The sequence below is a fragment of the Propithecus coquereli genome, unplaced genomic scaffold (assembly GCF_000956105.1).
Source record: "Propithecus coquereli isolate 6110/MARCELLA unplaced genomic scaffold, Pcoq_1.0 Scaffold125, whole genome shotgun sequence".
Lineage (NCBI taxonomy): Eukaryota > Metazoa > Chordata > Mammalia > Primates > Indriidae > Propithecus > Propithecus coquereli.
The window spans coordinates 8,758,730-8,780,941 of NW_012136636.1; positions in this window are offsets into that span (position 1 = coordinate 8,758,730).

Consider the following 22,212-nt stretch of genomic DNA (forward strand, 5'->3'; position numbering starts at 1 on the left):
GTTCATTTCCCTCATGTTCTTGGACATTCGGTTTGTCTTCAAATTTTTCAGTGTTACATCTAAAGAATATTCAAGCCATTCTAAAGACAGCTTTCACCCAAACCACGGGCTGAAGCCCACTGTGAAATCAGGAACTTGGAGTGGGCAATCATACGAGGTCTTTACGGAAATGCTTCCTCAAAGATAAAGTTCTCTGCCGCAAACTCTCCAGAAGTCAGGGCGCCGGGGACGGCTCTGCCCGCCTGCAGGTGTGGCTTCAGCCTTCACTCCCCTCGCCCTCTGCAGATGTGACCAGGCAGCACCATGGAGAGAGCGGGTGGGATGTGCAGCCAGAGGATCAGCTCAAATTCCTGGCTCTGTCGCTGACCTTCAGTGTGACCGTTGCAAAGCCATGTGAACACTCCAAAATCAAGTCACCCGCTTAGTAAAGTGAATGTCGCAGTCTTGTGAAGTTGCGTACACACTCAGTAAAGTGCTACGTGGACTGAATTCACGAGTAGCACTGAGCATCCACTTCGATAACATTCCTATCCTTAAAGAAAAGCTGGGGGTGAGACAATTTTCCTCACCAAACACCCCTGCCACAGAGATTACAACTCCGTCCTAGGAATCAGGAGACAGGTTCAGAGATGTCTGTGCTCTGCCTGAGGTCACACAGCAGTGAGTGCGAGCGAGCGGAGCTGGGCTCCACACCCTGCTGGGATGATGCCCCTCCTGTGGCTCACCATGCAGCTGTGTGCCAGAGACCTGTCACCAACTGGAATTCAGCCCACAGCCTCTAATTAAATAGTGATGGGCTCTGAAATGCATTCATACTTTATTAACAAATTAGGAGATAAAAAATCGATATGAAACTCTGTGTGTATGTGTGTGTGTGTGTGTGTGTGTGTGTGTGTGTGTGTAAACTTTGCCAGATAACTTTAACTATATCACCAAGGTGCTGTTATGTTATGTCTTATGTTTTAGAAGAAGCAGCACTGTTCTCTCCCCCCATATCTATGCCGTGCTGCATGGAAATTCAAGATTGTTTGTAGCTTGTTATCTAGCTCCTACGAAATAATTTGAAATTCTTGTCACAGTCAGAAACATAGCGTTTGATACGTTTGATGCAGAAAAAAGCCACACTCCCAATTACTGACAGGATTGCTGTGCAGAATGAGTCCTTGAGAAATCTGCATTTGACTCAGAACTTTCTTATCTTGTCACTTTTTCCAGGGGGATAGAGGAGCAGAAAGGTGCCCTCCTCTGACCTCATTCAAGCCCTGGTACCAACCAGACCAGCAGGAACTCCTGGGGGGCCGGGGTGGGCTCTACCTCCAAGGGACGGTGGGGACCAAGGTCTGGTGCTAGCAGCTGCTCCTGGGGAGCTGGGATGGATGTTCCCACCCAGGAGTGGTGGGAATGAGGCGCTGGTGCCAGCAGGTGCTCCTGGGGAGCCCGAATGGGCTCTCCCTCCCGGGGGGGGTGGTGGGTCTGGTGCCAGCGTGCGGATCCACCCATGTACTGGCCTGTGCTGCCCTCTGCCGGCCAGTGTGGCTGAACTGCTATCTGAGGGCTTGGGAACTAAACTTCAGCACAACTGATTTCAGAGAATAAATCTATTATTAATAAGAATTAGATCATTAATAGAGTTCTCATAATTTTACACAAAAGTCTCTTCTGTACTGTTCCACAGTCTTTGTCTTACTGAGAAAAGGCTATTGTTGGAACAATCTGTCTTATTTTCAGAACGTTTATAAGACCTTTCCACCCTGTCAGCTGTCAGAGAAAGCTGGACGCAGCAAGGTGTCCTGCAAAGTTCTTCTTCTGGGTTCAAACCCTACCACCAGCTATGACTCTGAGCACATCATTGCTCTGGGCTTGAGTTTTCTAATCCTTAAACTAGAAATGAACATATTTACCTTGCAGGAGTTTGAGAGGATTCAACTGTTAATGTTTAAAAAATGCCTGGCAAGCATTTAAAAATGGTAGCAGTTAAAGAGGTCATGAAATTTCTGTTAGTAGATTTTAATGTATGAATTTTTTCAAGATTACATTAAAAAGACCAACAGAGAGATTCATTTTTTCACAGTGAGTCTATTTTAAAATGAAATTTAATTTAGCATTACACATATGTGAGTACCACATTATTTCATGTATTAAAAATTAATCAAAGATACATCAAAAAGTAACAAAGAGTCTCAATGTACAAAGTTATTTTAACGGTAGTAACTGACGAGCAAAGACCTGGCCTGCATGGTCTGTGGCAATTCACTGAATCGGCAAGCAGAAGTCCTCTCATCCATGCCATATGGGAAATCTCATGGCTCACAAATGAGAACCACATGTGCAAAATAAAATTTCTACTAGACATTTGTAAAAGCAGAATGTGAATTAGTTAAGTGCGGTTGTGTCTTACTTTCTGACAGGTAGTATTCCGGCTTCAGAACCAGGAGTCCTAAATTCGAATCCAAGTGTGGCCTCTTGACAAACACCTCTCAGATGCTGGATGGCACATTTGAGATGAAAACATGCCACAACCCAATGGGCACAAAGGCCTCATGCCAGCAAACCACGGCCCCCTGGGAATGAGTCCGATGGCCCCACCTCCAGCTCTGACCCCAGTCCGGCTCGCTCGTTTCTTCTCTTGCAGCCTAGACTGTCGGTGATTCTCCTGACTCTGGCATTCTCTGGGATCTGGGCGTCTTCCATATCCACACTGTATATAGGATGTAAGTCTACAGTGGGTTTTTATTTTTCTAATTACAGAATGAATAAATGCTTATTAAAACACTGCACCTTCTACAGAATGGGAGAAAATTTTTGCATGCTACAAATCCGATAAAAGGCTGATAACTAGAATCTACTTAGAACTCAGGAAAATCAACAAGAAAAAATCAAACAACCCTATCAAAAAGTGGGCAAAGGACATGAACAGAAATTTTTCAAAAGAAGACAGAATAATGGCCAAAAAACATATGAAAAAATGCTCAACATCTCTAATCATCAGGGAAATGCAAATCAAAACCACAATGAGATATCACTTATCTCCAGTGAAAATGGCCTTTATCAAAAAGTCCCAAAACAATAAATGTTGGCGTGGATGCGGAGAGATAAGAACACTCATGCACTGTTGGTGGGACTGCAAACTAGTGCAACCTCTGTGGAAAGCAATATGGAGATACCTTAAAGAGATACAAGTAGAAGTACCATTCGATCCAGCAATCCCATTACTGGGCATCTACCCAAAAGAGCAAATGATACTGTATAAGAAAGACACCTGCACCCGAATGTTTATAGCAGCACAATTCACAATTGCAAAGATGTGGAAACAACCCAAGTGTCCACATGAGTGGATTAATAAAATGTGGTATATGTATACCATGGAATACTATTCAGCTTTAAGAAACAATGGTGATATAGCACCTCTTATATACTCCTGGATAGAGTTGGAACGCATTCTACTAAGTGAAGTATCCCAAGAATGGAAAAACAAGCACCACAAGTACTCACCATCAAATTGTTATTAACTGATCAACACATAAGTGTACATATAAGAATAACATCTACTGGATGTCGGGCAGGGGGGAGGGGGGAGAGGGAGGGGGCAGGAGGGGACAGGTATATACATACACAAAGAGTGCAATGCACACCATCCGAGGGATGGACATGCTTGAAACTCGGACTTGGGGGGGAGGGGGAGGCAAGGGCAACATACATAACCTAAACATCTGTACCCCCATAATATGCTGAAATAAAAAAAAAAAAGTTGCACCTTGCTGAAATATGAACTAGACCAGCATAGCATTGCAAGGGCACTGAAAACTCAGTTGTCATTGGACTTTATAGCTCACAGAAACATCCAGGCCCTACACACTCAACCTGAAGAGAGCTACTGTCTGATAAAATAGGAGACTTGAATAGGAAAGAGTCTTTCAGCATAATATCCAGAATGTGCAGGGTACAAGTGAAAATCACCTATCACAACAAGAAGCAAGAAAAGCACAACCTGAATAAGAAAAGACAATCAACTGCCATCAACAAAATAAGTCAGACAGTAAATCATCTAAGTGTTCGAAGCAACCATAAAAATTGTTTCAGCAAACAATTAGGAACTATGTTGAAACAAAGTAAAAAAGAGAAAATTTCAGTAAAATTATAAAATTGAAAAATACCATACAGACATGAAAACATGCTGAATGAGCTCAGTAGTAGAATGGAGACAAGAGAGGGTGGAACAGTGAACTTGAAGACTGATCAATGACATTTACACAATCTGGACAATAGAGAGAAAATAGACTGAAAAAAAATGAACAAAGCCTCAGAGTCTAGTGGGCAATAAGAAATGATCTAACATTCACATCATCGGAGTCCAAAAAGAAAGGGGAGTGTGGGGATGAAAAGAAATTGTAGCTGAAAACTTCCCAAATTTGGCAAAAGACGTGCACCTACAGATTCAAGAAACTGAGTGAACCCATTAGGATAAACCAAAAAAAAAAATCCATACCAAGACACACCATGATAAGAATTTTCAAACTAAAGACAAAGAAACAAGCTTAGAAACGGCCACAGGGAAATGGCACTTGACCTATAAAGGAACACCAGTTCCCATGACGGTAGATTTCTCCTCTGAAACCACGGAGTCCAGGAGGAGATGATTACTGAAGGAAAAAAACTGTCAACCACAAATCCTACTCTGGGAAAACTATTCCTCAGGAATAAAGGAGAAAAGAAAACATTCTCAGACAAAGGAAAACTAAAAGATTTATCCTCAGCAGACCCACCTAAAAGATGGCTAAAGGAAACTTTCCAAACAGGAAGAAAATGTTAACAGAAGACCAGGAATTTCAGCAATAATAGAATGAGTAAAACTAGGGATAAATGTAATAAACTATGTTTTACCTTATGAGCTTCTTAAATAATATTCTATGATTAAAGCAAAGATGGTAACACCAGCTGAGGTGGTGTGCAATATATGTAAACACGTAAGACTGTCATACTTTAAAAGTGGGTAGGGTACAAAAACCTAAATGAAAGCTCGATTTCAAGATTTGACTTGAAGTGGCAAAACATGCATACAGTAGCCTGTAATAATTTACCTATGTATACTGTGATACCTAGGGCCACCACTGAGAAAACTGTACAAAGTGATAGATGGAAAAAATGTTGCTTGTAAATTAAAATCTATTTCTAAAAAACATTCAAGTGATGCAAAGAGAGAAAAGAGAAACAAAGGAACAAGAAACATGGGAACAGACACAAATAATAAAATGGTAGACTGAAGCCCTAACATATCAACACTTACCTTGAGTGTAAATGACCTAATATACCAATTAGAAGACTGAGATTGGCAGAGTAGACGAGAAAACACAACTGAATTATGTGCTGTTTATAAGAAACTCACTTCAAATATAATGACATAGGTAGACTGGAAGAAAAGAATGGAAAAAGATATATCATGTAAACATTAATTTAAAGAAAAAGCAGGAGTGGCGCTATTAATGGCAGGTAAAGTAGACTTTAGAGCAAAGAAAATTACTAGGGACAAAGAGGGACATTGTATAATAATAAAAGGATTAGCCCACCAAGAAGACACAGTAATCCAAAATATATAGGCACCAAAAACCGGAGCTCCAAAAATACAGAAAACAAAAACTGATAGAGCTGAAAAGAGAAATAGCCAAATCCAAATTTATAGTTGGAGACTTCAATATCCTAGTCCCTGAAATTGATAGAACTCTTAATACTAGACAGAAAATCAGCAAGGATATAGAATAACCAAGTAACAGTATCAGTCAATAAGATCCAAACACCATACCCAACGACAGAAGAATATACCTTCTATTCAAACACTGTTTTTCTCAGTCACCAAGGTAAACAGTAACCGAGGTCGCAAAACCAATCCTAATAAACGTAACAGAATTGAAATCATACAGAGTGTGTTCTCTGACCATGATGGATTCACACTGGAAATAATAACAGGACAACAGGAAAATCTCCAACATGTGGAAACTAAACAACACACTTCTAAATAATCCATGGGCCAAAGAAATCTCAAAAGAAAACCTGAAAATACGTAAAATTGTATGGAGATGAAAACACAACATAGCAAAATTGGTGGGACGCTGCTAAGGGCTGACGGGGAAATCCACAGCTCTAAGTGTTTATGCTGGAAAAGAGGAAAAGTCTCGAATCAGGGATGTAAGTTCCTAACTTAAGTATCTAGAAAAAGAAGGCCAAAGTAAGCCCAAAGCAAGAAAAAGGAAGGAAATAATAATGACAAAAACATGTCCATACAATTGAAAACAAAAATTGGTAGAAAAAATCAGTATGTTACAAAGCCAGCTCTTTGAAAAAATCAACGAAATTGATAAACCTCTACAAAGTGTAGAAAAGATGGAGAAGACACAAATCACCAACCTCAGGTATAAAACAACAAAAATAACTACAGGTAGGACGACTTTGAAGAATTAGCTAATTAAATCATTAATCCTTGAGGAAATGCAAGTGAAAATCAAGATGTGACACCACCTTATACCCACTAGAACGGCCAAAATTTAAAGAAAAACTGATAATAGCATGCATGGGTTGGCAAATGGTGTCAGGAGCAGCAGGAGCTCTCACTTGCTGTTAGGATTATAAAATGGTGCAGTTACTTGGAAAATGCATCAAAGTTCTTATGAAGCAAAACATCCACCCACCCTATGACCCAGCAACTCTACTTGTAGAGAAATAAAAACATCTATCCACAAAAAACTCTACAATAATATTTAGAGCAGCTTTGCTTACAATACCCTAAAACTGAAAACAGTCCACATACCCATCAACAAGAGAACAGATAACCAAATTGTGTTATAATCATACCACGGAATTCTATTCAGCAATTTAAAAAAGAAAACTACTGGAACATAAAAAGGTGTGGATGAATCCCAAAAACATGTGGAACTAAAGAAGCCAGATAAAATAATGTGCTGTTGTCTTCATTTGAAGTTGAAAATGACACAAATTTAATCAACAGTGATAGAAATCAGAACTGTGGCTGCCCAGGAGGGATTTGGTTTGATTAAAAAGAAGCCATGGGGGTTTCTTGGTGATGGAAATGTTCTGCGTCTTGATTGAGTGCTTATTACGGGGGATATACCTTTGTCGAAACCACCGAATAGGACACTAAAGTTCTGTGCATATCACCTGATGCACATTTTACCTCAATAAAGAAAGTGTATGCACTCAACTCAAAAGCAAACACTAATAGATTATTAAATATATTTTTAAAGGAAATACCTGTATGGAATACTTACATAAACATTTCCTTTAAGATTGGGAATAAAATAAAGATGCTCCCTGTGGTATTGGAAGCCCTAGCAAACTCTAGGAAATAAAATAAATAAGAGGCAAAGTATTGGAATGAAAGAAATAAAATTACTAACACGTTTGCAGCTCTCAGCACTTTGGCCCGGCCTGGGCTGATAGGTCCCCTCTGCTCCGAGGTGCGACACTCGGCCCTCAGATCAGAGCCACGACAGTCGAAGTGAAAACTACACATACATTACACAAGCAGAAATGTCCTTCAGATTCAGTTTTGTCATTAGAATCCTGCTGTCTCTTAACGCACAGTTACATGTTCCTTTCTATATATAAAAAATGCAACGAGATACTTCAAGGAAAGTTGTCTTCTATTTTAGGCTAGGTGAGCAATCCTGGCTCGGGACGTGTCCTTCCAATCCACCACAAGCTCCTTTTAGCATCTGGTGATGATGAAGAGAAAATGGTCCTCTGATATTAAATCAATATCCAAGCAGGAGAGAAAGAGCGTTTTGTCTCAAGTTTCCATAATGCCAACACCGCATACACGATAATGCTTAGAAATGATGCAGCCGCCCCTGCCAACAATAGATTCAAAAGTGCAATTTTGGCAAAATGAATAAAATGATGGTTAAAAAATGATTTTCTTTTGCAATGATCTCATAGGACAAAACATTGAAAAACAAGGACAAGTATCTTGCAAGGCTTGTAGAATATATGGGAGATGGTTGAAATGAAAAGTCACCATCTTAGATTTAAAGTGTCGAAGAGGATAAAAGAGATAAGGAGGAAACAAAAATTTACCCTGTGCCCACTAAGTGCCAGGCACATCAATAAATCACCTTCCACGCAATCCCACGGGAGGTGCCAGCCTGCACCTCCGTCCGGGGCTCTCCATCCGGCGGTGCAGCTCCCCACAGAGCTCACGGAGTGGGGCTCCCACAGCCCCTCCTCCGCACCCCACCTGCGAGCTTCTGGCTCCCGCCCCTTTGCTTCTTCTCTGGGCTTTTTCTTTACTGTCTTGTGTTTCCATTCTCCTTTCTGATCTCTGGCTCATGCTCCCATGAAGAAGACCCCACCTGCTTCTCTTCTACGTGCACCTGCAGTGCAGCGCCCCCACAGCCGGCCCTGCGCCCCATAACGCTGACACCTCCCGCCACTGCTGGCCCCAGCATGCGCCCTGCCCCGGCGCCCCACCCCCATCAAGGCCCACTGTCCTCCCCCAATGATTTTGAAGTGAATCTCAAATATCGTATTATTTCACCCTTAAATATTCTAGCAGATCATTGATATTTAACTGGGAAAACAAATGCAAAACGCAGCTAAAATGACAGCTAGCCATCTGTGTTTTAAACTTGGCACTGTCTCTTTTCTCTGGTGGGCCACCTCCATGGAAACTGGGCTAACAATAGCTGCCCTGTCTGCCTCCTGGGGTTCTGGTGAGAAGATGGTGCCATAAAGGCAGAATATTTTTGTGAGCACTAAGATGCTGAACGATTGAGCTACAGCATTCGTTTAAACGGACAAAACGCTTCATAACAGAGAAGTCTACATACATGTACTTTCCCAACCATCATTCTTTCCTTGTCCTTTCAGACAGCCACTCTGCTGGCCTTGTCCAAGGTCACCGTGAGCTCCGTGTCAGGAACCTGTGTTGAATTCTCATCTAACTTGGGCTCTCCCAGGCACTGGACCGCAACCACTTTGAGAACTCTCTCTGTTTTTGGTGTCAGGATTGCCACTCTCTCCTGGTTCTATATAACTAGTTGATTTACAGCTCCTTCTTCCTTCCACCATCCCTTAAGTAGAAGGGTTTCCCAGGTTTTCATCCTTGTCATCGTCTGGTTTCTATGACATTTATTCCCCTGACTTACAGGTGACAAGGGTGCTGGATAATTGTCTACCAACCCTGCAAGCTCTTCCCAGGGGCAGTAACCTGCTGTCCTGCCAGGGCATAGGCTGAGTGGGCCTTGGCGGCCAGAGAGCACCTTAGGAAGGAGTCCCAGATACCTGCAGCGCCCCAGGTGGGTGTGCTCTGCACAGAGCCCTGACCACTCTTGTGTGGTTTATCCATTTGACTCTGAGCTCCTGGAGGGCAGAGGCCACGTTTTATTAATACTTGTATCCTAATATCGATATATCACCATTCAATAAGTGTTCACTATGAATAAATAAATGAAGGCTTGTTAAACATGATTCAAAAGGCACTTGGGGAAAGACCTTTAGTGGATCATAAATATTTAGAGGAAGGGCCAAACAGGAAGCATACTTAAGCATTTTCAAGGCTGAGAAAAGACACTTTTACCCGCTAATCTTGGCCTTGTGAAATAATGTAAGTGATGTGTGATATTCTTTGTTTGACACGAAACGAATAACTTGCAAGTGGTTATTTGTTGAAATTGAAAAGAACTTCGACCTGCCCAAATGCACGCTGTTTCGTGCAGATGGAGGGCAGCCCCTCTTTGCAAGTCTCTTAGGTTATCACGGGGAAGCCCCGCCCCCAGTCCAGCCTGCGCAGGGCTCGGGGTTCTCCAATTAACGGTGGGAGCAATGCGCTGTGGAGGGCGGAGATTGTTCTGGCCGCTGACGTCAGATAATTAAAAATCCCAGATGTCCTTAATGGTATTTTTTCTCTCCACCACCCATTAATTTGTTTAATCCTTTTAACTGTTCTTATCACTAATTATAGGATAAAGAGTTCTATGGATTTACTTCTTGTGAAAAATTAATGTTTTCTTTGAAAAGTAGCAAATGTGCCTCTTCCAAATTAAAGGGAGTTCCCTCAAGTTCTGGGATCCAAGGTTTAGTAGTTAGTCTGTATTTACCTCTGATCTTCACAACTTGACAGCATTCAGTCTTGCCCTTGAAGCCTTCCTAGTTCCAGATTGATAAATCTGCCTTTCTAGTCTATCTTTTTTTCAGAAGTGACTATGCAATTGGTCTCCTCTCAATATTTTTCTCGCCTCCTCAGTGCCCAGAGGTGAGTGTCCGGAACTGTTCCTAGCACCTCAGGAATGGACTTGCCGTGGTTTGTCCTAGAGTTGCTGAAGTGTTACGTTCCATCTTTAATACCTTTTTGAATGAGTCAGCATGCTGCTTTACTTTTCGTACTCATAAACTGGTGCTTATAGGAGATCAAGTGCAGAGTATTTTCCATTATCCGAATTACCTGGAATTGGGTTACATATGGGCAAAGCCCGTTCATACTTATCCATTTCTCAAATCGCAGAGGCGAACCCTCTTTACTTCAAGTGACAGAGAAACTGCAGGGGTGCAGGACCAGAAAGGACCTTAGCAATCACTCTATGAATTCTCCTCCCTTCAAGCAGGACTATTTAGCTGACCTCAGGCAGGTGGAAATTAAAGCTGTCTTTGAAGACCTTTAGGGAAGGTGATTCCACATTCTTCCCCAGCAATCAGTTCTTTCTGGAACGTCTCCTTGGTGCACCTGAGTACATTAAGCCCATCTTGAATTGTCTGTGCCGGAAACTTTCTCCCCAGCTGTAAGCTGAAGCCCACATGCTTATTTCTTCTTACTCCTCCCAAGTCAAGGGAGGGACACTGTCCCCTACCATGTGCGGTGGCTTTATCCAGGGCAGGGCTGCGATTTGCTTGTGGGCTGGGTTACCACTGCACCTGCCTGGTGGCAGACAGGGTTGAAGGTATGACACCAGTCTTGTGCCAAATGCCAGGCCTTGAGGTGAAGGTGGACGTGACCTCGGTGCAGGGCCTTCTGTGACCCTTCTGTGACCTTCCAATGGCTGAAACGGATCAGAGGCGTAAGAAAGAGCAGAAGCCTCAGCCTGGCCAGGTGGTGGAGGCCCCTGGGAACTCTGGAATCGTCACTGCGTGGCAGACAGCACTGGCCCTGCACCTGCATGCCCACCACTGCTGCTGGGAATGGAGGAGGTGTGACCACACCCACCCCGCTCAAGTGATGGCCCGTTTCCTGCCTTCCCAGACACGATCATCCAGGGCCTTGATCCTTTCATGGTGGAGAAATCCCACGAAGGGGGCCCTTTCACAGGAGGCACAGAGGGCGAGGTGGGGCGATGGTGGGGCAATGCGGTCGTGTGGACTCTCCCTCAAGCCGACTGAACTAGCTCAGCCACCAGCACAAGGCTTCTCCTGACCCCTCATTACAAACTCTATTCTTGCTGCAAACTCGCCACCCATTATCTCTCTGCTCAGGTGTAAACCCACGGACTGTACACTCAGCCAATAAGTAATCCCTGAGTCCCACCATGTGTCGCCTTAGGCGCTGAGGGACTAATGTGAGCCTTCAGAGGGTCCCCAGGAGTTCATGTGCTCAGCCTGCACCCCTGCCAGGGGACGCCACACAGTAAGGCCGCAAAGCTGCTCCAGAGACAAGCACCAGCTCAGCAGCAGGGGGACAGGCGGTTTCCCCTTGCCTCCAGCCTTCAGCCGCCCTCTCCGTATGGGTCCCCCAGGCAGCAGGGTAGCATAGAGAGCAGGGCTCGGGTCCCACTGTTGTCCAGTCGTCTAATCCTGGGTGACTTACGTAATCTTCTGGAACTCGAGTGTCCTCAATTATAAAGTTTGATGTCACAGGGTTGCAACAAATTCTAATGGTTTCTACTGCTATTGTTCCAAAGATTCCTTTTGATGCTTGTTGGCACCTGGGGACCAAGGTATTTTGAGCTCAATGCCAGGATTGTCCTGCTGTGTGGGTGTCCACTGGCAGCCTCTGGTTCTCCCAAACCTTCAGGGTTTATGATTATTGGACTGGCTGCTTTATAAAATAACAGATTAATTGAATTATATAACATTCCGACATGTCCATGTTTTTATGAGTGTCATTTTAAGGGATATATTTGCATTAGTGATTCTATATTCTTTATTGCTGGAAAGTAAAGATAAAGATTCTCCCCTATTTTAGAATGCATAGATAGTGATTAATATAATACCTGGGCATGCCTTATGTACCCAATTCTAAATATGTTACATATGTTAACTTATTTAATCCTCACAATAATCCTGTGAGGTAAGTACTGTTATTATTCCCATTTTAAAGGTGAGGAAAAGAGGCACATAGACGTTAAAGGGAAGTCCAAGTTCAGAGAGCTGGAAAGATGCAAACCTCGGCAGGCTGGTTCCAGAGTCCCCAGTGGTAATCAATGCCTTCCTACGTAGAAATGACAGATCTTTCATGGAACTCAGACCCATTTCTATGATATCAGGTTCTCTGAGTCCCCTTTTTTGGTATCTGTCTGTGCATAAATAAACTCGAGACAGGGAGACGGAGAGAGAGCACACTATGACCGATTCGCGCTCAGAGATCTATTACATGGTGTCGTGCTGCTTTTCAATGTTAATCTGAAAAAAGTTAGCACACCGTGGATCATCTGAGTGGCCACCTTGGAAGTGAGTTTTCCATCATGCTGCCTGCAGTCAGGTGTGTCTGTCATCAGCACTTGGCAGGTGGCACCTAAAGAGACGGCATCACCTGCATATGTGGAAGATGTCTTTCCCCTTCACATTCGAAATGTCCTAAATTTAAATGATGATTATCTCATCCCCATTGTAGTCACGTTAACACCTTTGGCTATTTATCAAGTCAAAACTTATTTTTGCTACTAAAAGACATTCTTCTAGAGTAAGACTTTGTTGTCTTTGTTTATTTAACAACTTGATTCAAGACTATGAAGACAACATTGTATGACAGAATACAGCAATATAGCTGTTTAGATATTGAGGGATAATGAAAAAAGAATAGAGATAAAACTTAACATACAGTCGAGACAATCTCCAGTACAGGCCAGAGACTTCAAGGTATACTATATGTAAGATGGTTTCACAGGAATTCGAGTAGAGAATTGAGTCATTTTATGTCACAGAGAGGAATAGCAAAATTTTTAAAAGCTGCATCTTAGTTTCTATAACATTTTCATTTTGCAAGTAGATATGTTTTATGTGGATTTTTTTTGCTTGTACTAACATTCATGAAAGCAATTGCTTTTATTTTTCAATATTGTGTTTTGACAGCACATTATTAAATTGATTAGCTAATCTACATAATGAGTCAGTGGTTAAAATGAACTTGTTGGATAGAAAAGAAATACACAGTATACTCATGGTAACTCAAATGATGGTGTGTTATGCGCACAACCAAAAGAAGAAGTTGGGGTGCAGTGGCTCATGCCTGTAATCCTAGCACTCTGGGAGGCTGAGGCGGGAGGATCGCTTGAGGTCAGAGTTGGGGACCAGCCTGAGCAAGAGCGAGACCCTGTCTCTACTAAAATTAGAAAAAATTAGCCGGGCATGGTGGCGCATGCCTGTAGTCCCAGCTACTCAGGAGGCTGAGGCGGGAGAATCACTTGAGCCCAGGAGTTTGAGGTTGCTGTGAGTGAGGATGATGCCACGGCACTCTAGCCCAGGCAACAGAGTGAGACTATCTAAAAAAGAAAGAAAGAAACAGTTGGGCCAGTGAAGCACAAAACAAGCAAATTTATTTGTCAGTACTTTAGATAAACCAAAACAATTCATCTATTATGAAGAACATCATTAATTAGGATTTTATTGATTCTGTACTTTTGTCTTATTTTATTTGTTATAAGAAATTTGTACATAATTTTACACTTATATATATTTAGGTAATAGCATAATTAAAAATTACTCTGCTGAAATTGTGGAGCCATTGCATTTTTTTTCTTTCAAGTGGGATTCATTTATTTTTCAAGTTTAACAAAAAGTAACATAAAATAGTTTTTACATACATACATATATATATTAATGTTTCAAATATTGGTTCCAATCTATCTTTTGGGGTTAACAAATTTCAGATTTTTTATTGCTGAATGTGTTAATACTTTTTTTGTTTCAAAAGTTCTGCCTGCCACTAATTTGGGTAATTAATGCAACTTAATCTCTCTAGAGTTCAATCTACTCATGGGTAATATTGAAATAATAATGCCAAGGTTGTGAGCACTTAATTTATGATGTATGTGAAGGTGCTCTATAGAGTCATAGCGTAACGTGGGTTCTCTGTATGTGTGTATATTTTTTAACTGAATTCATTCATGTTAAACTTAACTATTTATAGATTTCAGGCATTCTCTCCACTCTTCCTATTCTGAAATTAGGTAAATAAGAATATTACTAATCTATTAATCATTACATTTTCCTAAGATACACCTTTTCTTTTGCTTATTTTCAAACTGAAAAGTCAAACTTTTTCCTTTACCCGTCTTTTTATGAAAAATCCCTCAGTATGTCTGAGACTATGAATTGCCTTCTGGACTTTTCCTAGCTTTATTATTTATTTCTCAAGTCTAGCAATCAGAAGAATATACAGGTTTCCTGGCACAGAAATCAGCAGGATGATATTTTCTACTCTGTCTCCAACATCCTTCCTGAGGACGCGCAGCAACATTTTGTTGACGTTTTGTTGACCGCAGCAGTACATTGGGTTTCGATTTTGCCTGCCTGCACTAGAACACTTCACTCAAATGCTTCTCTTAACCTCAAACTCAACCTGGCTGAAAATAAGCCTCTTCAGCTCCTGCACCTGCCTGCTGCATCTGTGCCCGAGCCCTTCCTGTCATCAGTCCGGGAGTCTCAGGTTCATCTTTGGTTCCTCCTTACCCAACTCTTGCTCCATGTCCATCCATCCTTCCTGTGAGCTCCTTTACACGTTCTCTGCTGGACCCCAGCCCGTCCGCTAACTCATTCAGAGGTTTATTTAGCACCGACAGTATGCTGAGCACTGTGCTGGTGCTCGCGGCCCACAGAGAACTCAGCTCCAGTCCTTGCCCTCGGAGTCCTGAATTCTGCAAGATAACACACAGTTGCGGAATAGCAGAAAACTGGTACACCAAGTGTGCAGAGGGGGCCCTGGCAGTGCTAGCAAGACAGTGTTACCAGTTTGGGTCGTTCAAAGAGTCCTTCCCGGGAAGGATGGTGCTGACCTGAGGATTTTGACGATGAGTATTGGGAACCTTAAGGAGGAGAAAGTGGATAAGACAAAATATACACAGACACAGGAATCTGTGCCTCACTTACCTGACCTGCAAAACCGGGATAATAATAGCTCTTACCTGATGAGGTGGTTGTGAGAATTAAATCTAACAGAATTCTACATGTGCAGTGTTTAACATCTGACACTGGGTAGGCACTCCACACCTGTTAGCTGTTACTACTATCCAGAAAGTATACAATCTTACTGGGAAAACAAGACATAAAAGCAAACAGGTTTTACAGAGATTAAAAAATATTTAATTAACACACTAACGTTCTACTGGAAAAAGGGCTAAAGTGAACACATTGCCTGTAACTGATCTCCTGTTATTACTCCATTTATTTATGACAATAAGCAGCTTAGCAGCCTCTGCCATTTGTTGTTCACCTGCTGTGCAATTTATTACAGGCTTTGCTGGATACTTTACATGTGTTATTCCTTTTTTGTTTTTTTTTTTGAGACAGAGTCTCACTCTCTTGCCTGGGCTGGAGTGCCGTGGCATCAGCCTCGCTCACAGCAACCTCAAACTCCTGGACTCAAGTGATCCTCCTGCCTCAGCCTCCCAAGTAGCTGGGACTACAGGCATGTGCCACCATGCCCAGCTAATTTTTTCTATTTTTAGTTATTTGGCCAATTTCTTTCTATTTTTATTAGAGACGGGGTCTCGCTCTTGCTCAGGTTGGTCTTGAACTCCTGAGCTCAAACAATCCGCCCGCCTCGGCCTCCCAGAGAGCTAGGATTATAGGCGTGAGCCACCGTGCCTGGCCTACCTGTGTTATTTCTGATCCTCCTGTCATCTGTGAGGTATATCCTATTTCTCGTCTGTGGATAAGGGGCCCACTTGAGCTGGCACATCCCGGACATGTCAGGTTGAGACTGGAGCGCAGGCTGCCTGGCTGAGAGCACACACTTGCTCCATCAGCACAGTGAGGGCACAACTCGGAAAGTCATTCTGCATCCCGCCTCCTCCAGGAACAGCTTAGACAGGTGCCACTAAGGGGTTCTTCATCCAACAATTTATGAAACCGTTAAATAAATCTAGTTACAAAAATGCCCTACAGGGACCCCCGTGGGATGACAGAACCATGGCTCAGCTAGAAATGGATCAGGCCACTCTGGGGACAGCCCCAAATGAAAACAACCTGTCTGAAAAGGTAGAAGATGCAACCGGGGAAGAGTTTGGCAAGGACAGTGGGAGTTTGGACAGGCTTGAGGAGGGGCAGAGATGTGCAGGGCAGGCAGGGAGACTGAGGCACGGGGTAGCTCACGCACAGTGAGCAGTGAGAGAGCCAGTCTGTGCGGAGGGTTGGGGAGTGATCACAGCTTTGTGAAGAAAATCACCTATTTAGGTTATTAAGTATGAAATGTCAGATTTCCTTAAATGCTAAGTGTAACAGTTGCTACTCTGACATTTCACTTTGACACTTCTTGTTTTATTTTTATTGTGAAGGTACATCCTCAGTCTTTCAAATGCATGGTTTGGCTTGTGATTATCTCTCAAATGTTTTTTAGAGCAATTTTTTTGAAACCATGGATAAGTAAAAAATTCATACTGTTTTTGAATATGAGTTCCCTTGTGGAAGCAGTGCTGCTCAGACAGCTCAAAATGTCAACGAGGTGTTTGGGAAGGATGTAGCTAATGAATACACAGTATGGTGATGGTTTGAGATGTTCCATTCTGGTGATTTTAATCTTGAACATGAGCCATGTGGATGACCTAAGACCAAGGTGGATAATGCTGAGCTGAAAGCTGTAGTGGAAGCAAATCCATCTCAACCTACAACTGAATTAGCAGCAAGGTTTGATGTTACTATTCCAACAATATTGGACCATTTGAAATGAATCGGCAACGTAAAGAAGCTGGATGGATGGGTTCCGTGGGAGTTAAACAAGCGTCAGAAGGGAAATCATCTCAAAGCTTGCTTTGCTGTCACGACATAAAGGCTGACCATTTCTATACCATATTGTTACTTGTGATGAAAAATGGATACTTTTTGACAATTGCAAGCTTTTGGCACAATGATTGGATAAAGATGAGGTACCAAAACACAATCTAAATCCAAATACTCATCAAAAAAAGTTAATCGTGCCTACTTGGTGGTCCAATGCTGGTATTATCCACTACAGCTTTATGAAACCTGGTCAATCGATTACAGAGGATGTCTACTGCAACAAATTGGACAAAATGATGAGGGTGCTTGCGATTAAACAGCTGTGATCAGTCAATAGAGACAGGCCGATCCTCTTGCAAGACAACACTCTACCCCATGTCACACAAACAATGCTCCTTAAACACAGAAGCTGGACTTGGAAACTCTCTGTCATCCACTGTATTCACCAGACCTTGTACCTACTGACTACCACTTCTTCCAGGCTTTGGACCACTTCTTGCAAGGAAAAATATTTAATTCCCAATAAGCTGTGGAAAATGCCTTTTGTGATTTCATTGCCACTCGTTCTCTGGGCTTCTTGCTGGCATAAACAAACTGCCATTAAGATGGCAAAATTGTTTTGACAGTTAGGCACATACTTTGATTAATTGTACTGCCTTTTGTTTGAGATATAATAGACTACACTTTTGATTTGAAATTGGACATTTCAATGGACATTTAATGACCTAAATATGTGCACACACAAGGAAGACTCCTAAATGGGAAAGGTTTTAAAATCCCTGGCATCACCCAAATCCTCTGCGGAGTGTCCTCCTAACCCCTCTGGCCTGGCTTGTCAGCGTCCCCCATCTTCTGGCTCTGTCCCCTGCACCAACATCCTCCCCTCCTCTGAGGACAGCCTCTTCTTCCAACCCCCATGGCCTAGGGCTGGACAACTCCCCTTTGCTCTTGAGTTGAAAGGAACAGAGATGGCATTTTCAAGACAGTTTTTACTAAGGAAACTCAGTTGTCTTAGTCTGTTTTGTGCTACTGTAACAAAATACCCCAGAGACTGGGTAATGTACAATGAACAGAAACGTATTGGTTCATAGTTCTGGAGGCTGGGAGTCCAGGGTCAAGGCGCTGACATCTGGCAGAGGGGAAGAGCACAGCAGAGCGAACCCACTCCAGAGAGCCCGTCTCACAGGTTGACCTACTCGTGGGGGCAGAGCCTCAGCAACACAGCCATAGAGTCAAACTTATTTTTGCCATTAAAAGACATTCTCCTGGAGTAAGACTTTTGTCTTTGTTTATTTAACAACTTTGATGTGAGATTATGGAACAACATTGTATGCAGAATACAGCAATGTACCTGCTTAAATACTGAGGGACAGTGAAAAAGGAGTAGAGATAAAACTTAACATACAGTGGGGACAATCTCCAGTACAGGCCAAAGACTGCAAGGTATGCTATAAGGAAGATGGCTCCACAGGAGTTTGAGCAGAGAATTGAGTCATTTCAAGTCACAGAGAAACAAGAACAGCAAAAATTTTAAAAGCTGCATCTGTGACAGTGGGTAATTAAGTTTTTAATGCATGAATTCTGGGGATGCGTTCAAACCACAGCAACCAGGGGGTCAAAAACAACAAGATGAGCATATAAATGACTGAACTTTCAGAATGTACATTTTTTCCTACTTTGGTAACTGAAGTCAAGGACTAGTTACATGGGACCCGCACTGTTTCCTCATCTCGGTCTAGAAAGGAGTCCCTTGATGTGAAGCTTTCTTGGCAGTTCCTGGCCCCTCCGCCAGCATCGCCAGGAGATTCACAGCAGCGGTCACTCCCTGGATGCGCTGGACACATGCCCTCCAGCACGGAGACAGGGTGAGGACCCTCACGGAGCCCGCCCAGCCTCGCTCCCTGGTGAGGAGCTAAGGACACCTCTGCCAGCAGGTGGATGGCGCCCACTCCCAGAGGCAGTGGCAGCCGAAGAATGTGCAGAGTGCCAGACAGTGGCCCAGTTACCAAAAGGGGCTTCACGAGGCAGCTTTGCTATAGGAACGTGAGTCCAGTCATGGGTACTAGAATGTGACGCCAGAGCACGGTGGTGGCCGGACTGACTTGGTGCCAGGTCGTGGGAGGACAGGTGTAAAAGGAAACCCAGTCAGGGCTGTGGCTGCCAGTGCAGGCTTGGGGCATGCTGTCAGGACTTGAGGGGCAGGTGAGGAACAAGGTAGGTGCCCACCGGGAGCCCCTCTGTCATGCCAACAATGTCGACACCAGAGATGAAATGGCCATGCTCTTGGCAGGCAAGGGCACCACCTCCTTCCCTCAAGGGGGCCATCTCTGCAATGTGGCCCTAACTCCTACAGACTCAGCCTGAGTGTGGAGCTAACATGGCTGCCAGGGCCAGTCCTGAGACCAAAGCTGTTCTTCTCAGCCCTGGTCTTGTTTTCTCTGTTTCTCTTTTTCTCGGTCATGGTCTCTGTGGTCCAGCGAGACTCACCCCTGAAGCAGGACAAGTCAGTGCAGGCCACGTATTCATTCCTCTTCTCTGATTTCCCCAATAAGAGGTGCCTGGTTTGAGTTTATACATCCTGCCCAGTGTCATGTATGCTAGTAGCTGTGGAGGAAGGGAAGTGATACTTGGAGTTTGTCTGGAATGCTGGGTGCACACGGATGGACGTCACTCGGCACCATCGGAGCAAAAAGGCCCTCTCACCCACAGGCTGTCCCTGGCATAGCTTTTTTGTGACTCAGCACCATGGGTTCTGGCCCACATATCTGTCTTTGTTATAGCTTGGAGTGATAGGTCATTGATTTAGCATAAACTAATATTATTATAATTTTGAATATGAAAAATTGAGGACTGTATTCTAAATCCAAGCCACTCACCAAGCACAGTGTCTGTGAGGCCAACTGGAAACAGCCACAGATACAACCAGTACCATTTTTCTTGTGTTGGGGAAAGAAAAGATAAGTGGAAACATTAGAAGTCGAAAGGAGAGGAAATACTTTTGCACACAAAATCTGAGTTTCAGGGAAATTGCAACCAACAGACGATGCATAGCTGTCATTTGAAAAACAGCAGCCCAAGACCAAACAAAGGAACAGAAAGACAAAGACAGGCAATACAAAGCTGTTTACCAACCTGCACTCCTGACTCTGTTTTTTAACTGCACCTGTAAACCTTAGCTCCCCTCCTCTCAAAATTAGGTATTTATTATTGATTGATAAGATAAGCCTCATAATGGAAGAATTTCTATACACGGAAGCACCAATCCACATTTCATTCATTTGGAATGAACATAGCTCATAGAAAGTAGAGAAAATATTCCAAAACATCTTTTGGGCTTTGCAGCCAATGTGAAGGTTTGTGCTGGAGTGAATTAATTTTGAGCACATCCTTCCCCTGGAGGGAGCGAACACATCTACCGAGCGTCTACCACGGTCTCATGTAGCTGTAGGTTATTACTCAGCAATACGACCATGGAGACTTAAAAACTGTACCTGCCCGAGGGTGGGGTCGTACTGTGGCTGGAGCATATCTGTCTCTGAGCTGGTGGTGAGTTCCCTCTTTCCTATGTGGGATATGACTGCACCCTAGAGCTGCAGAGGGGACAGATCTCCTGATGTGGGGACGCGGCTCTCTCTTCTGGAGGCCCCATGCCATTAGCACGGGCTCCCCCCAGTTTGGCTGGAACGGCTGCCCTGGCTTCTGGCCTTGGGGCTGTCACAGCGCATTTCCCTTTTGGCATCAGGCCTCTTCAGCCTGCAACACCCAAGTCTAGCGCTGCCCTCCTCCCCAGCCTGGATCTGTTACCTGTTTTCTGAAGATTGAAGAAACTGCCTCCCTTGCTCAGGGTGGGAAAAGATACAGTTGGGGTGGGGAGGAAGAGTGGGCGTGTTCAGGAACAGCCAGTATATCGCCCCATAGAAGAAAGCCTTCCCCAAAAAGTCCCCAAGCCAGACATCCCCAAGCAAAACAAGCCAGGTGGTGGCCATAGCAGAGAGCCCCACTGGCATAAGGAGGAGTTCAGGACCCACCCTCTGGGCCAGGTGCGCAGTGTGTTGATTCTCTCTGACCACTGGTGAAGGTCAGGCCAGATGATACATCTGTCCACCCGCGCGTCTGTGGTGCATCGCCCGGTGCCAGACAGGGTAGGAGCTCTCTATTCCCTTTGGCCACTCTCTGGACCTGCTTTGATTTATAAGTTAGTCCTCGGGCTTAGACAGGAGCAATTCTGAGCGAGCAGGGTGCTCGGGGCCTGAGGATGGGCTGGGAGGTCACATACCCAGAAACGCGTGAGTGCTGGGGACCCGCGGGTGAGGGCGATGGAGAGCTGGTCACTGGGCTTCTAGGAAATGGGGGGTTGGTAGCCAGGGAATGGCAGCACAAGAAACAGAAGAACAAATAATAAATGTAAGTCAGGCAGGAAAAAAACATTTTAACCACCCTGCCATAAGAAAATTATTCTTGGACAGAAGAGGTTAGGAAAAAAATAGCAAGAGTATTTGAAAGATAAAGATGCTCGAGTTTCTCCCAGACAGACACAGTCGTGGATGACAGCGTGGCAGGCTCCTCTGAGCCCGACTTCTTCATGGACCCCCATGTGCAGGCTGCTGGCTGAGGCACACTCGCAGCGCGGGGCCCCCAGGGTGCTGGGTCACAGGGACAACGTGAACTCCAATTGAGGGCATCGGCACAGGGCTGTCAACAATTTATTCTGCCAAAAAATTAACATTGAAGAATACTTAAGTTTACTTTGATCATCACTCTGTCGTAGAAAGGTCATTTTTAACCCTGAATATTAAGAAAAGTATTGGAAAAAGGCCCGGCCTTCCCAGTGTAGTCACACCTGTGTAGAGCACACGTCGTGTCCCATGCTGCACTCGATTTCCTCGTCTGGTCACAGGCCACCACAGGCTGAGCAACAGGCCTGCGAGGTGGGACAGATCTGGGAAGATGAGAGAGCTGGGCCCAGCCCAGCCATGGCCCTGCCTTCCTGTGGCATCGGGCAGGCTCCTTATGCGGCCACACGTCATGTGAGAGGTGAAAACGCCAGTACCTTGCTCTGCT